The sequence below is a fragment of the Etheostoma spectabile genome, chromosome 10 (assembly GCF_008692095.1).
Source record: "Etheostoma spectabile isolate EspeVRDwgs_2016 chromosome 10, UIUC_Espe_1.0, whole genome shotgun sequence".
Lineage (NCBI taxonomy): Eukaryota > Metazoa > Chordata > Actinopteri > Perciformes > Percidae > Etheostoma > Etheostoma spectabile.
In genome coordinates this window covers 27,404,746-27,405,354 of record NC_045742.1, presented here as the reverse complement: position 1 = coordinate 27,405,354, position 609 = coordinate 27,404,746, and the positions used below count along the sequence as shown (strand labels likewise).

The 609-nt window shown below is 54.4% G+C and overlaps 1 pseudogene; it reads left to right on the top strand.

Annotated features, from left to right (window-relative positions):
• The window catches only part of LOC116697179 (ubiquitin carboxyl-terminal hydrolase 28-like), a 3,579-nt pseudogene that overhangs the window by 2,088 nt on the left and 882 nt on the right, over nucleotides 1-609 (top strand).

The window sequence follows — 609 nt, the reverse complement described above, 5'->3', positions numbered from 1 at the left end:
GAAGGATCCTGAGCCAGATCCCAGAAAGAAGCCTAAAGAAGAACCAAGAAAGTTAACACCACCACCACAGAGCCCTCACACCCTGGGGCCCAGCCAGAGTTCCGCCTCAGCTGAGAAGGAGCTTCAGAGTCATATTTCTGGCCCTGAAGCAGAGCTTTTTAACCTGGCACCATCTGACCCTTCTGTAGAGAAGGACGACACACAGGCGGCAGGCCTTGGCCCTCAAGCTAAAGGCGCGTCAGAGGCTTCCAGAGAAGCTCTTGATCATGAAGCAAAGCTGGAGGATGATCAGCAGCAGCAGGAGGTCCCGGCCAGACAGCAACAGACTGAGAACAAGGTCTCGGAGGTGGAGATCCCCAGTGTGGGCCGGATCATGGTGAGAGCTGATGTTGACGGATACAATGAAGAGATGATGCTGACTCCAGCTACGACAGGTGTAATTCTAGCCGTCGCCAAGGCCAGACAAACCTTCAATAAAGAAGGCCCTGAGGCTGGCCTCATCAAGGTTTTCCACAAGGAGTATTCCCGCTTGTATGAGCTCTCCAAGGGGGACACCCCAGGAGGATGCTCGTCTGCAGCACGCTCTGGTCTACTTCTTCCAGAACAAGG